This window comes from Oxyura jamaicensis, chromosome 19 (genome assembly GCF_011077185.1).
Source record: "Oxyura jamaicensis isolate SHBP4307 breed ruddy duck chromosome 19, BPBGC_Ojam_1.0, whole genome shotgun sequence".
NCBI classification, from domain to species: domain Eukaryota; kingdom Metazoa; phylum Chordata; class Aves; order Anseriformes; family Anatidae; genus Oxyura; species Oxyura jamaicensis.
Genome location: NC_048911.1, coordinates 2,706,822 through 2,722,078, shown reverse-complemented (window position 1 = coordinate 2,722,078; position 15,257 = coordinate 2,706,822). Strand labels below are relative to the sequence as shown.

General features: G+C 42.0%; 1 long non-coding RNA gene across 2 annotated transcripts in view; it reads left to right on the top strand.

The window, feature by feature from the left end:
* Positions 1 to 6,658, top strand: part of LOC118176459 — a 40,239-nt gene extending 33,581 nt beyond the window's left edge. Inside the window, exons 4-5 of one of the 2 annotated variants that reach the window (XR_004755414.1) lie at positions 8 to 88; positions 6,561 to 6,658. This is a non-coding gene — a long non-coding RNA (uncharacterized LOC118176459). Of the gene's footprint in view, positions 1 to 7; positions 1,131 to 6,560 lie in introns of those variants that run through there. The other variant, XR_004755413.1, reaches the window with a different exon arrangement.
* The last annotated feature ends 8,599 nt before the right edge of the window (positions 6,659 to 15,257 follow it).

The window sequence follows — 15,257 nt, the reverse complement described above, 5'->3', positions numbered from 1 at the left end:
ATTCCAGTGATGTTGAGCAAGCGCTTGGAGCTGTACAAACCATGAGAAATACTGAGGAGACAGCATTTGAAACTTGACGAGCTGTTAGGTACAAATTTGCTCCAGTTGTGCTGACTTGGGTAACTGGTGAAGGGTATAATGCTGCTGCTGCTTTTTGAAATAGAGCGTTGAACTCTATTCACTGCTATATAGCAGCTAGCCAATTTTATCATCTGCATTGTGCTCACAGGCACTAGATAGCATTAGCCGGGGAGATGCTTGAGTCTCCAGTATTTTTGTTTTCACCGTGTTCTTTGGTATGCTCTGATTGCTCTGTGGTACAGTAGCAGATACAACTTTCTCATCTGAGCAGTCTTTGTCCTTTTCACCAGGAATGTTACCTGCTCTGTACAGGCTTAGTGATTGGTGGTATTGCTGCAAAAATCTGTCTGGCCCTTTCATTTCAATTAAAAATGAACAGGTTGGAGGGGGACACCCCCCAAACCATTGCTAAGGATACTAATAGTCTGGTCACCCTCCTCGGTTATTCTAGCGTCGTGGATTATTCCTGGGTAAATATCATTCGGGTTTTCCCCGAACAGTAGAGCAAAGTAGTAATGCCATGTAAAGTGCTCCACAGACAAACCTCTGGAGAGTTCTTAAAAAGAGTCTAGAGCTGGTAACAGACTTGACATGTGGTCACTTCGATCACCACTAAAGCGCAGTCACCTCCAAGCCAGAAATACAGCAGGCCTCCTTTACCAAAAATCAGACTGGTTAACATGCTGTGGGGCTCTTGATTCTGGAAACTGAACCAGCTCTGCTTTGGAAAAGCAGCAAACTCTGGCCTCTTTGGAATTTGGCCTTGTTGGACTTTGGCTGAAACACCTGTGTGACACTAAATTAAAAAGTCCCTCCAAGTTCTGATGACCAGAAGATGTCAGTGCTTTAAAAAAATTAAAAAAAAAATACTTTGAACCTGGGCAAATATTTCACACAGTTCCCTGACATTTTTAATAGAGTTTTTATTGATTACAGAGGGAGCTTTAAGTACTGGCTTTTCTAGTGTTGGACCTCTTCACTAAACAGCTGCACCTAAATTTTAGCAGATGTTTCTCTATTTTGGGCTTTTTGAAACCTCCAAGGATTTTTTCGATCTAAGTACATTAGGACCAAATGGTGATTTACTGAAAGTCAAGGAACTTTGTTTTTATCATAAAAGTGCTTTCTAATAACAGAAAAGGCAATATTAAAGCCTTTATTATTGTCTTCTGGATCAAATTGCTACAAATTATTCCATATTTAGTCCAGTAAAACACTTGTGATTACTTTGTATTGAATATGAACTGTAACAAAGTAATGTGGCAGTTGAATGAGCTGATGAATTAAAAAGGAGAATCTTTTACAGCTGGGAAACCGTCTTTGATGTGCCATTTATTATTTCCATGCTACGCCATGTGCTGGTGGTAAGCATGGCTGCTTTGGAGCCTGCACTTCTATTTGTGCACTATCTCAGTTGTGTCCTGATTATAGGAACCATTGGGTTTAGTGAGTGTAGCTGTTAGAAACTGGAATAGAAAATATTCCAGTGAGCAAACAAATAACCAAGTATGCACAACAGCTCACTAGGATTAGGAGAAAGAGTTTCTGCTTAGTGTTTCCATAGAGCTCAGGAAAGAAATACATCTAGCAAGCTAATGTTTTCAGTTGTTGGAGTAACACTGCTGGAGTTTCAGTTGCTGGAGTAACATACCAAAAATGACTTCCGTCAGTTACTTGAAGGGAGTAGGTTGGCAGACTGCCCTTTTTTTCTTAAGGCTGCAAAATCTGCACAGGGGAAGGGGTTAAGTGTGCATTGTCTCAGTATGTTTCCTTTTGGGATCTTTGAGGAGCTGCCATGCTTTCTGGCAGTTTGACAAGGCTTTGGATTTGAGTTGGTGGTGCTTCCATTGTGACCTTGTTCTCTTGAAGTCTTGTGCAACACTTTTTTTTTTTTTTTTCCTTGTAGTGTGTAAATAACTTCAGTTGCTGCTGTCTGTAGAGGCAGTAGTTCCCCGTACTTATCTGCTGTGTGGAAGCCCTGCAGCCCCACTGGCAAGGAAGAGAGTCCAACCGCTTGAGTCGTTCAAACCTCTTTTCTTTTTCTAAAGCTGTTGGTAAAGTATCCTGGATTTTTCACAGAAATGTAGGAGCCTGCCTTTTAAGCTACAGTTAAGGTAAGTATCAAGTCAGTAGCGCGCTGCCTTGTATCCAGGCTTTAAAGACCAGCTGGCCTTTCCTTGCACAGGTGTCAGTCACAGAACTGCCTTTCTGGTGTGAAGCTTTTGGTATGGCAAGCCACTAGTGGTAATTTGAATACAAAAGAAAGGGGGAAGAAAAAAGAAATTGTAAACTTTAGCAACTGGTGTGGATTTTCCAGATACCTGTTTCTTTCTGAAAAGAAAACAGGTAATGAAAGTGTTTAAAAAACACACAAACAAGAAGTGCCAAGAAGGTGTCCTAATAGAAAGAAAAAGCAACTGTTATGAGTGAGCAGCCTTCATTTCTCTCCACTCTGCAGTATGAAGGAGACTTATCAAAATTTTCTGAGCCCTTTCTGTGAAGTGCAGACTGACGTTTTTATAGAATAATTTAGTTTGGAAAAGACCTTTAAGATCATCGGGTCCAACCATCCACCTAACACTACAAGTCCACTATGAAACCGTGACCCTAGGTGCCATATCCACACATCTCTTAACTACCTCCAGGCATGGTGATGCCACCATCTCTCTGAGCAGCTCATACCAACACCGAACTACCGAACATTCTGTAAAGAAATTCTTCCTGATATCCAATCTAAACCTCCCATGGTGTAATTTGAGGCTGTTGCCTTGTATCCTGTCACTAGGATTTCTGGCACTGCAGCCAGCGGTCCAGAAGCGTGCTTTCCTGGAGCTCACATTTTTGTTTTTTCTTGTTGCATGTGTTAAGATGGGGGGTTCAGATTTAAGGGAGAACAGGAGAAACCACAGAATTAGACCTGTGGCCACTTCCTAATGCCTCCTGCTCTGCATATGTGTTTCAGACCGCAAAGGCTGAGGAGAGATTTGCCCGCCAGGAGTACCTCATGGCACAATGCACTTGTCCAGTATTTCTGGATGCCAGCAGCATCCAAGCAGTAGGCACAGGGCACGCACAGCTGGTGAGGCAGTTCTTGTCCATCACCAGTACGTACAAAGGCAGCAAGTTTCACTCCTATGAAAGGATTCTGGCCAGGATTTCCCACTCTTCCTTCATCTGGATCAGAGCTCTGTCAAGGGGCTAAAGAGATTGGGCCAACTATAGGTAAATGAACTCTGATTTGAAAACTGTCTTACTGAGTTAAATCACATTGGAACTGAGGTAATAGCTCTTGCTGAGAGACAAGAGCTATTAGATTGTGCTCAGTGCTAGGCTAACACGGTTATGTATTTTCCTGCAAGCCTGGAGCACGGCCAGAGCAAGCTTAGGCTCTACTCACTAGAGACTGTGTGGCTATCCTTTAGAACAGAAGGGATAAAACTCAATTATTTCCCCTTATCTTTAACAGTTAGGGACTGCTTTTTGTGCCCTGAAGAATGATATCTTCTCGCCTTTAAAATGCTGCAATTTTTTTTTCTATATTTATTTATTTACATTTTTAATGTGAAATGCTAGATGTAGAGAGTCTGTGGGGATTGGGGACACTTGGCATTTGTCCAACTGGGTTAAAAGCCTTTATCGCTTTATTTCATCTACACCTTCACAACTTCTGCAGCCTGAGAACAGAAGCCCTGAAAACATGTTAGGAGATTGCTGCAATAGTCCTTGCTGTTGATTCATAACTAAAAGATGTTTAAGCCATTTATGTGCTGGCCTGTACGCTAACGTGGGTTAGGCTGGATGCAGCGTAACTTCCATCATGCTCTTTTCTGGCATTTTGACTTTGCACAGAATTATTAGGCAATCTGTTCAGGTATGTAAGTATGAGATACTCTGCCTTAAAAAAGCTAAGCCATGTTCTACCTGGAGGAGATTAGCATCCTTGAAGGAAGGTGCAGAAATGAGAAAAGGTGCAGTCTGAGGTGCAGAAATGAGAAAGACAAACTGTGAGGCTGTCTGTGTAGAATAGGTTATGGCTGTGTGGGACCAGGGTATGGTGCTTCACCAGAAGCTTCCTATAGTGAATGGATTTGGATCCCCAGAAAAACTGGCAATGTGAGCCAGGGAGCCTGTAGATACACTAACTTTTGGGGCCATTCTTGCCAATGTCATGAGTATTCACACAGTAGCCCTCGTGGGTGTCCCCTGTTTTCTCAACTGAGAATGGCTTTGTGTAGCTCCTTTGTGGTGGGAAAGGCTAGTGATTTATTCTGCTCAGACTGGTTCAAGGATCCCTGAGTTCCAGTGCTAAATGAGATTGTTATTTGAGGAAGATGCTGTCATTTAGCTGTGGAATATATTAAGTTTACTTGCAGTAAACAGAAGAAAGTAGTTTGGGAACTAGATTGGTTAAAACAAAAAACTAAAACTGGTGTGAAATTGGAAAGATGTGATGGCAAGAACGGTAAGGGATTTTGTTTAAGATACTCAGTTGGTGACTTCTGCATGGGTAAGTTTTTGTATTTCATCCATATAAATAAGAACATTTCCTTTAACTTTAGAAAGGTGATGTCTGCAATAAATTGGTGCCCTGTCTCACAGAGTAAACAAATTCATTTTCATCATATGTAGGTGTTAATTCCTGTCACTAATTCAGAATTCTTAATGACTTTTTGATCTTCATTTTGGGAACAAAGCCAGTTAGAGAGATGTATTTTAAATTGATGTTTTATCAGGAAGGGTATTCAGCCAGCTAGGAAACTATAGCAGCGACAGAACATAGATAATTTATTTTCCAAAATACTTTTAATTGCACACCAAAATATGGGAAAAACTTGTGCTGACTTCCGTGAATTGTTTTACCTGAAAAAGAGAATTGAAATGTTTTCCAAGCTTGAATGTCATGCTGATTTAGTTCAGGTGTCTTCTGAAATGTAAGCTAGTACATGAAATTAATTTTTTAACCTTAACATTGTGGCTTCTTTTTGGCATTTTGTTTCACCAAGAAGACAGAGCAGATCACTCCCCTAGCCAGCCAGTCAGATTTCCTTCCCTTGCCATCTCACCTTGCACAGTTTTGGTTTGATTTTCATCTCCGTGTCTCCTTCGATCGTACTGTTACGCACAGACGTCACTTCCTTCTCACAGGACTTCAATTTTGACAATAATGACTGCTACAGAAGGAAGAGAAAGTGCTAATTTTATGGCAGAATTGCCTGCCTGTCAGTGTAGGACTGAAGGACTTGTTCATTTCCCCATTGATTGACATTTGGGTGGGTTGGGAGAGTAGTTCTGCAGTAAGTTGGGACTCTAGAAGTGATACAAATGAGTGTACTTACAGAGGTGGTGTTGGAAACAAACAATCTTGATTATAGCACCCCTGAATTGGGGAGCTGATGGGTTCTGGGTACATATTCTGTGGCTTGCTTTTGCCCACGAAATAGCTTAAACATCCCCTGTAAATCAAAAATATGCTACCTCTGCTAGAGATGGTGACAGTTATATTTTGACCTTACCGTTAATACAAATGGTCATCTACCTTCTTTAATTTCTCTTCAGAAAACGAGCTACTTTTCACCTAGTGATCCTTGGGCATTTTCTCAATGCTGCCATTTTTATGTGAAAAATGAGTTTGGGACTCCATTTTTGGGAGGTAACTTAAGAAAATTAATTGCTTTCTATTCTTTCAGTTTTGACTATTGCTAGGTGTCAGTAATAGCTGGACTAATGCCTCTTCTGAGCTGATGTTTCCTAAAATAGATAGGAGATTTTTTTCAAGCACATGTATTTGTTTTAAAAAGTTACTTGCAATTATAGCTGCTAAATTTCTACTTCCTTCTGCAGCAGCTTGGACAAGCTTGAAGACATCTTAAACTCTGGGAAACTAGAGTTGATTTAAACCTTCTTAAATGCACCAAGGACCTGTGCTGTTGCCATTAGAAGGAGTAAAAGCTTAATTTTTATTTTTTAAAAAGGCAATTTGTATAGATGTGGATGTTTCTTACAGGGACGATATGCTAACTAATGTGCAATTACTTCTGGCAGCAGTGGTATTGCTGTAGTAATACTAGCTCTTCTCATATGTTAATGGTTTTATGATTACTGAAATGATATTTTTAAGCCCAAATGTATCCAGTGGGGTTGGATATATTTAGGCAAATTTTTCAGATTTTCTACAGGAAAGAATGAAGTGTCTAAGTGAAAGCGTAGTCCTTTGAGATATTACTCAGAAGGAGCGCTTTCTGTCTGTTACATGTTAATCTTTATTATCACTAGCTTTCCACCCTTCATATTAAGAATTTCCTTGGAGAAAAGACTGCAAAATCCAAATCATCGTAATATGACATGAACAGAATAAAAGGCAGGAGCTATAGTGGCTTACCGTGCTCAGCAATGGAGCTTTCTCCTGGTTTGTTTCAATTAACACTAGGTGGAAGTTTTATTGTATTTTGATTGTATTTTCTGTTGTCGGTAAAATCCAGGAACGTGCAAATTGTTTCTAACTTCTAAGGAGAATAAGAACAAAGGTGTTAAAGCTGTGGGGGACTGATGTGCTACCAAGAATGTCTTTTTATTCAGGTATGGGATGAGTTTATTTTGCTTACAGGTACTCTGGGGATAATGTTGAAAGTGCTGTCCTCTGTGCTACCACCACAGTGCAAGTGGTTTGGGGTCATTACTGATCTCTCAAAACATGGATCTGCAGCAAAATTTCCTATGTCGTGCTGCCCCTTGGCAGTCCTTTTTGCAGCACCATTGCAGACATGGGTATGTCATTAACAGAGTTGTTTGGTTTCAGAGTTTCTCATTGATTTTTTTTTTTTTTTTTGAGATATATGAAACAGATTTCTGCTTCTACCAGGGATTCATTGTTCAGCTATGTTTCACGTTTAAAGGCATGTCTAGATGAAATAGTAAGCTTCATACACACAGTACCTGCTTTGCAGAGCTTTTAAAAAGTGCTTATATTCAATTAAAAGTGGCTTGCTTGCCTTTTTAATACTCTGTGGGTTTAGTTCCTACTTCAGTAATTGCTTTATTAAACATTTTGAACAGACTGGCTTTATACATCCTTTTGAATGATTTTTTTTGCTCTGCCTTTCTGTGGCTAAGAGGTAAACTGGATTAAAGCCTAGCATGGCGGCATCTCCTGCGCACTGCCTGTACGCTTTGATTGCTGTCATACCAGGCTGTGACTTGCAGCTGTGTGTAACCTACAGCTGCGTGCTGTGCAGCACCACTGAGACCTTTTTCTGGGAACTGGGCTTGTCAAAGATGTTTTGTGTACGCGTGCACCGAACCCTTTTGAAGGACATCTCTTGACAGAACAAATCTGATTTTCATGCAGGAGAACAGGTGCCTCAGCCTCTTCATAGGGAATCTTCAAGCAGCAGGCTTTTTAGCTCTGGGGCAGGGCATGGCTCCAGGAGGGGAGGATGCTATGTGGGGTCACCTAAAGATCGGTGTCCTCTGGGCGGTGGGGAACAGCATCTCCCTCGTGGAAGTGTGAAGTCCCCAGCAAGCAGGGAAATATAATTCTGGCTGAGGAACAAACACAGCTCTCCCTGCCTGCCCTGGGACTCTGTCATTGCTTCCCAGAATAGGGATGGTTCCTGTAATAAGGGCTTAAAAGAAGGGAATTACTGTGCTTTTTTGGGGGGTGGGGATGGACACGCAATTGTCTGAAGAATTAAAAACTTTAAGAGGAAAGTGGTGGGAGGTCTTGAAAAACTAAGTTGAGCAAGGTACCAGTAAACAATAGCGCTGGAAACTCTTGTGCTTGCAGGGGAATGCATCAGCTGAGATATTCCAGCAAGCCTTATCTTGTCCGTCTCTGCTATAATTATCTGTCTTGGAGGCTCACAGTACTAAGGCATGATGAATACAGATGTTATCTGCAGCATGATGGAAAAACAAGCACTTTGAAAAACCAAACAAACATGGTGGTTACAGTAATCCTCTTTCCCCACAGCGGTTTGCAAATCATGCAAACATAAACAAATTCTATAGAATTTGGAGCAAGCGTAATCTGTTCCCATTCAAAGAGAGCTGGATTGTTGCCTTTCACAGCTTTAGCTTATGAAATCTGTAATGTAATTATAGTGTAGAAATAGCAAGAATGGAAGGAATTTAGCTTAATGTGCAATGAGTTCTCAAAAGGGAGATAAATACAGATACTGCAGGGAACTATGCACACACTGAGCAACACGTACACTGAATGGAAATCACGTCTTGACCTGGACAACGTGCTGCCCACCTCCTGAGCAGGCAGCACTAGAAGGGAATGTGCTTCCACCTTCAAAGGAGTTTCACCTTTCTCATGACTTACTTCTAGTCAGAGGTTGGTCCAAGTCAGCTCTGTTTGTGCCATGAAGGAGCCAGGAGCAGAGCTGAGCTGGGGGGCAGGGGAGGCAGGGATAGCCGTCGTCTGCTTTCCTTAATCTGGGGCTCAGGAGCACAGTTTAGTGTTGGCTGCCCGTTAGGTGAGCCTCGCTGATTTTAAGCTACCTGCTGAAGGCCCTGCTTAGCTGTCGAACTCCGTGAGCACGTGCAGAGAATTCTCCCTCCTGTCTGTTCTGCTGCTCCAGCCAGAAGCTGGGGGAGAGAGCTGCTGCTGTACCTCGGGGGGACCGCTGCTGCTGCTGCTCTGGGAGAGGGGAATGTAGCTGCCCGTACATCCCTTTTTGTCACTACCAAGGGATGTTTTTCAGGGTCTGCAGCTGGCTAAGCGAAGGGGAGAGTCTAGGTGACACTGTGGTGGATGTTAAAAGAGGGTATTAAAAATGGGTGGTGCAAGTTAGTGTGGCTGGCCTGCTGCCTGAAAGCATAGACGATTGTGGGAAGACTTGAAATGTGTTTTAATGACTAGAACTATCCATATAGAGGCGTTCTCCACAGCTCTTGTATCTTTCACAAATAAATTATGAAAGGAAATGTCTTTGTATTGAAACATTTGAGTGGGGTAGTTAATAATGCTCAATTACATATAGCAAGGACCCGAAACATCCATAAATAATGGCAACTACTGCGTGGAACAAACGAGCAGTTGGCCTTGTGCATGTAGTTTACTCATGCACATGATAATACAAATGTCTGATACCATTTAACATGAAATCTTCTCATTTCAAGTGCCAGCCCCTCTTGTCAGAGCAGGATGGGCCCAGCTGGTGGAAGTGGCACTGTCCTGGGGTGGAACCTCCTGGAGTACCCTGGAGTTCTGTGTGTGCAGCCTGGCGGGTGTTCCTGGCGTGGTGGGCTCGGAACCGTGTTTCTTGCTGCTGTGCAGAGGTGCTGTGCCTGACTTGGCAAATGTAGGCGAGTGTATTGGGGAATTCTGGCATTAGCTGATCTGAGAATTGGACAGGAGTTTGCGATGGGAAAGTGGCGGAAAGGTCTGAAGAGAGGGGAGAAGAGTGGAGAGAAGGTAAGTCTGTCTGGGGGTCTGAGAGTCAAAGCGTGAAGCTTTTTTTTTTTTTTTTTTTTTTTTTTTCCAAATGGGCTTTATCCAAATAGGATAGAAGTCCTAATTGAGGGCTGGAAAGTATTTGTTCTGCACTCAGTGTTGAAATGTTTCAAAATTGGCACCTTTGTGTGCCATATAACTGGGGAAATCAAATGTATTTACAAAAATGCAGTCTATGCCAAACAAGGTCAGCCGTATTTATGTGCGCTGGCTGGATCTCACCTCCTCAGAGGAACCCTGTGTGTGTATTGGAACACCATCAGCTTTGCTTTTTAATGTTGTGTGATTTGATCTGTCCTGTGTTGTTGCTGTTAGCCTTGAGGCTAATTTTTAATACGTGCTCAGCCTGTGCCAGCAATCCAGAGCCTGTCAGATGGCGCTGAGGCTGGGCAGGCGGGCACTGGGTAGAGCTCTCCACCTTGGTGCTCGCTGCTTCAGCTAGAGCAGCAGCACGAAGCCTGCCTCAAGGGCAGGTCCTTATACTGTGATGCCTAAAGCCTGCAACATCCTCATTGCTGCCTTTTTTGTTACAGATTCCTTAAATGTGAGCAGGAAGAGACTTGCAGAGTCCTTCCCCATCCCGTGAAAGCTGCTTCACCTTGTTTACCAGATGGAAATGGCACCTGCCACATGCTGGGGGAGCTCCGGGAGCATGCACTGCTTCTCAGCGGGTGCTGCACGACCTCCCTGGCCAAGGGGTGCCGTACTCAGGGTGCAGGATCACGCCCTCCGTCCTGCAGACATCCAGTGTTTAGTACTAGGACGCGGGAGGCATAAGAAGACTGAGAGGCAGACACAGAAGTGACAACCTAGCATTTGTTGTTCAGGGTTTTAAGTTTCCCAGGCATGAAGCTACAGCAGAGCAAGTTGTTTACATCCCAATTAATCACACTCTGGCAGTAAAACAGCTCCGTTTAAAGCTTGTCTCCGTTGTGGAGATAAGAAAACACAGAAAAGTTGTTAGAAATTAATTTTGACTGTGTATCAAATTAAATGTGTTAAAGCTCTCTGTACAGGAACTGTGTCAGAGCTGGAGTGGCTTTAATTTGCTTTTCATGTGAGACGGCGTTGAGGCATTTTCATTTTGAAATGAGAGAGTTCACTCCAGGGTTTATAGCATGCTCTGCAGAGAAGCCCATATGCAAGTTTTCAGCTGTTATGTTTGCAGGCTGTTGAGGAGCGGGTTATTTTGTAGTTGTTCATCTCTTGATGCTCTCCTTTCATTTTAAGCCTGTGCTATTGACCTGCGACATTCGGTGAGGTCTTTGGGTGGACGTGTGGCCTCCTCCTTGCCTTCACCAAGATTGTGGAGGCAGGGCAGTAAGACAAGACGGCAGTGAACTATTGTGCTGGCTGTGCATTTATAACCACCTACTCTTGGCATCTCTGCACTAGTAAAACTGGCACATCACCTACTAAGCAGGCAGTACGCCATCCTGACAGATGGCTGTGGAAGCGAGCAGCCAAGAGGCTATACATGAGCATCAAATGCATTTGTTGAGGGCAGGATACCCAGCCAGAAGTGTCTAAGTAGTTTTCAGCCCAGAACTGCTGAGCCTGTATTTATGAGAACGTCACTGATGCTTCAGCTCAGAGCTGGATTAACTGGGTAAAGGCAAAGCTGGAATTCCCAGATCGCAGACACTGAGGTTCTGGGAAGTTTTAGATTAAGTTTTGCCTGCCACAGGGCATGAAAGGGAAAAGGCTATCGTGCTGACCCTTACATTTCTCTCTGAATGCTCTATGTAGAAGGAGCAGTGCTACATCCTCATCTACTTCTGATTGTTTATTAGTTAAGGATGCTGGGTACCTCATGGGTTTCTTTGTTTTTTTAAACGTGAACAGTATTTCTGTAGTTAGGATCCTTTGGCAGGCTTGGATATTAATGCCAAAATACTGTATGGTGGGGATAGCGTCTGTGTTACAGCAGTACAGCACGCTGCTGGTTGGTGCTCTAAGGGCAATGGAGTGGGACTCTGGATTTCTAAATCTAGCCCTTTGCTGACGTAGCACCACAATGCATGAAATTACTGTGCTTCATCTTGAAAATTGTTAGCTTTTCACTAAATGCTCTGATTGGAAAGCAAATGATAGGAAACTTCTTCCAATTCTTTCTACGTAATTGAACTTGAAAGAATACTTTGAAACCAGTATAATTTTTTTAAAATAAAATTTTACGTAAAGCTCTAGTTTAGCAAATCTGAAACACAGCTGGCACCCACAAAAGTATTGTCCTTGCTCATCTGTGGGTCCGCAGCATGCACTTTTAAACTATGTAATTACACTGATTAGCTTTATTCATAGAGTAATCAGATCAGTGTCTGGTAAAAATGATTTTTTTTTCCACTTTATGACATAAGGAGATCATTTTCATTTAGTAGGTTTCAGTTTGTTGGTGCCAGTATGTTAAAATAAATAAATAAATGGCTCGTGGTCACGTAGGACAGTTGGAACATAGCGCGTAAATTTGTGTTCAGACAGGAAGGGATCCCAAGGGAAGGGTTTAGCATGTATTTCCATAGCTTGCAAGGGAAATAATGGTGTTTAAAACCATCTGTTCCTCACCTAAATATTTGTGTTGCAGTGATACCCGGAGGCCTTTCCTGATAGGGAAGCGGTTGCCCTGCGAAGTGGAGCTCCTGGTGCAGGGGCAGTTGATAACTGCACACCTTGGCCAGGCTTTTCCAGCACCCCTGGGTGTTTGGGCAGCATCACTGGTGGAGTCCAAGTTTTAATCCATGGTCATTAGGCTCCTCTGGCTTTCCGTGTGGTGCAGGCTGAGAAACCATCTATATTTTCTGCATCATGATCATAGTTATCCCCTTTTGTTATTATACTACAGAAAAATGAATCCTGGAAAAACTTGTAAGTTGCACTGTCTTGAATTTTCTGTTTAGAGGCAAGTTCTGATTGTCCGCTCCCCTTCTTCGTTTCACTAGGAAAGAGTATCTGTAACTTAAGGGACTTGACAATGCAACAGCCCCAGTAACACATACGCAAAACAGCTAAGTCTACTTTTTTCTTCGTTTATTTGAATTAAAAAAAAAGCAAATGGAAGTTAATATATGCGAATTACTAGAAGTAAGTTGTTTTCATATCAAAGAATATTGTACCCTAATTAATAATTCAGCTAAGGTCTAGTGTTGACCTGTTTTTTTATTGCATATTGTTATGACTCCGCAGCATTATGACTGAAGAGAGCTATTGTGGGTCTTCCAAAATTCAAATGATGCTATAAATCTCCTTCAAAACAGTAATGTGTTAATTAAATAAATGTATTGTGCATGCCTTTTGAACATAGGCATTCATTAGTTTGCTCGATGAAGTGACCTTAGCTAGAATTCGCTAATGTCCAAAGGGGTAAGCTTGTGACCTCAGAAACGTGGTTAATTTTAATTAGTCAAAGACACGCTCAGGCTCTCTGTAGCTTTGAAACATTTGAATTCAGTTTTGATGGCATTATTCTCAGGGAGCATGAAACAGATGCACATAATTCTTGTTAGCATATTACTTGAAGTTGACTTCAAACATGTGTTCATTGTTAATTGTTAGGCTGTTTGCATCCATTGGGAATCCAGTCTGCCAATTTTTTTTTAAATATTATTACTATTCCTATTACTGTTTGTAACTCACACCTAGGAGCCTGTGTCATGTGGTGGGCCCTTTTTAAGTTAAGGCCTGTTTGGAAAAGTCTCTGCTGAAACAAGTTTATAGAATACGCTTTGGCATTTCTTGCCTGGTTTTGTCTTACGCAAGACTGACTTCTTTAAAGAAGTTGCTTCCTATTTTTATTTCTAGTTCCCACTTTGATTATTTTCTTTTCTATTCTGTTTGCAAAACAAGGGTGGTGGCCATCTGAGTGTATTCTCGCAGATTCTGATGGGAGCGTGATGGTGACCTGCTGAGCACAGCTGTCGGCTTTGAGGTCCTGCCTTGAGGGATGGCACTTTGCCTGAATGGAGGATCTCAGATTTTGGCACTTTGCTTATAAGATAGATGTGCTTCCTATTACAATGTTCCTTTTTTTCCTTGGTACTTAAATGTAAGATCATGCATGTTGGCCTAAATGACAATACTAGGTAGCACTGTGTGTGTTCAGGTAGGTGTGAAGCTGAAAGGAACTCATTAGTAACTTTTTTTAAATCGCTACTAGGCTGGGACAAGTTTTTTTTCTTTCAACAGGGAAAGACTGGAGGAAAAAAAAAGTTGTGCGTATAGGAGCAGTATCCTGTACTTAAAGCTTTATAGCAGTTCAGTGAGTTCAGCGCACCCCAGTGGGCCTAAAAGGTGCAAGTGGGATCAGAAGCAAGACGTTCATGACCAGGTCACCTCCCATATATTCATGCTCCCGTTTCTCTTGGGTACTTAAGCATCTTTACGAAACATTTGTATCGCAACGCTGATGCAAAAAGATGTATTTTAAAATCATTTTCTTGGGTGTGGTTTCTATTGCTTTGGTTTTTTTTTCCTGCCTCTGTCCTGCTCAGTCTCTTTTCCCAAACAGAAGTCTTAGAAACTGCCAAGATGTCGGGCATTGATCTGTGAGCAGCCTGCCCAGGTAATTGAACAATATTTTGCTTGCTCTGCTCTACCTTTTCAAGAACTGAAGTCAGGAGGAGTAACTTTATGATTCTCATTGTGACTAGTTAAATACTATACCTGAGAAGGGAAAAAAAGGGTATTAAAATGGATGTTGAACAGAATGCTAACCTGGAAGAGAATCTTTACTTATTAATACTTCGAGATTTTTTTTTTTTTAAACTGAGATTAAATAGCTTTACTTCTACATCTGAAAAATAAAGATTCAAGAAGAATTAGAATATTGATATCTAACAATCTTTCTAAACTACTGTGCACCCTTTCATTGTCCAAGTGTATACTTTTTCACAAAAATGGTCCTAGCAGAAATGGATTCCAGGCGACTCTGCAGTTTTCTGATTTACTTCCAAGCCTCTGAAGACAAGAAATGCTCTCAATAATCGTATGCCAGATGAGCGTGCTTCCTCCTGCATAGTCCCCATCGATTCACCAGTTCCTGTTTATTTCATCTCACATTAGTATTATGATGTCCCAACTGTGTGGGATTTTTACCTAGAAGAATACCTGTGGATTTCTGGCTTGTGGTGCAACAGTAGTTCATTAATTCCCCAGTGTAGTCGGTAGCTAGTATATTTCTGATGAATACTTTTTATGCAAGGGTGAAGGTTAAGCTTTTATGGTTATTTGGTGTCATACTATTGCAAGACAATTTTCTTGCTGAGATGGCGTTGAAAGGATTGACTGAGCACAGCTCTGCAGCCATGCTTTGTCAGGCTGGAGCCCTAATTTGCAGTTTTGGCTGCAGTTCCCTTCCTCCCAAGTCTGGAAGGAGCTGTAAAGTTAACAGTCAGTTCTCTGCAAAATGTACCTACCTCATGAAAATGGTGGAAAACATTCTTGGGGTGATAGCATGTATTAACACCTTTAGCTGGGCAGAAGGCATTAGGCAGCCAGTTTCTCCTGCAGCTCTGAAGTGATTCATGCTCCATGTGGCTGTTGGTCTTGAATGCTTTCATTATGTGTTATTTCTTTGTAATGTTCTTACCAAGTGTAGACAAGAGAGGCTTGAATTTGTTTTTTTTTCTCAATGACATAAGTTGGATTCAAAACCCAGTAAGATGTGGCACTTGTAGTAACAAGTTTGAGGAGAAAAGATGGCACCTGAGTTTGTTGGGTC